Raw genomic sequence first — 1,056 nt, forward strand, 5'->3', positions numbered from 1 at the left:
TTCCGCCTTCGGCCGCCTTCTCGAACGCTGCCCGCCAATCGGCGCCGCCGGGGGAGCCGTGACGTCAGCGGTTGCCACGGAGACCGCGGACGCCGCCGGCTCGGAGGGGGGAGGGGGCGGGGTCAGGCGGGAAGGGGAGGGGCTGGGGGGGGAGAGGTTGCGGGGCGGGGAGCGCGCGCGGGGCGGGCCGGTAACGGCCGGGCTGAGGGTGGGGGCGGGGGCGGGGATCCTGCCTGGTCCGTGGGGTTCGTGGCCCCGGGTGTCCCTGTGTGGAATCACAGAAACATTAGGGCTGGACAAGCCCTCGAAGATCATCTGGTCCAACCATCCCCTGTCACCACTGTCACCCACTAACCCATGTCCCCAAGCACCACGTCCAACCTCTCCTTGAACACCCCCAGGGACAGTGACTCCACCACCTCCCTGGGCAACCCGTCCCAGTGCCTGGCTGCTCTTTCTGAGCAGAAATGTCTCCTCATTGCCAACCTGAACCTCCCCTGGCACAACTTGAGGCCATTCCCTCTGGTCCTATCACCAGTTATCTATGCGAAGAGGCCGACCCCCAGCTCCCCACACCTCCCAAAATACCAGCATTTTGCCCCTACTCGTTTTCTAGACACCATGCTGTACAAAACTACCTCTAAAACTTCGCTTCACAACAGATTTAACATTCAGTTCTCTGTCAGATCTTCACCCTTGAGTATATATGGGAAGGAATTGGCGCCCTAAAATAATGCTTGCTTATTTTAGAGGAGGCAGATAGCTGAAAATCCACTGAGACTGTTCTGTGGCTGTAGCTGAGGATGTAATTTATAACTTAAATAGCCAAACGTTAAGGCCTGTGTGCCTGTTGATGAGGTTTTCCATCCCTGCTTGACACAGTAAATGTTCCTGATTCCGCACTTCCAATTTTCAACAAGGAGGTCAATTTCTTCAAATTATTTAAGGTGCTTAAATATCCCGATTTTTCTTGGGTGATGCGGATATGCTCAAAACGTTTCTGTCTTCTTTGCAAATGTATTAATTTCTTGAATCGGTACTATCCTTGAATCCTGG

The sequence above is a fragment of the Aythya marila genome (genome assembly GCF_965140915.1).
Source record: "Aythya marila genome assembly, chromosome: 1".
NCBI classification, from domain to species: Eukaryota; Metazoa; Chordata; class Aves; order Anseriformes; family Anatidae; genus Aythya; species Aythya marila.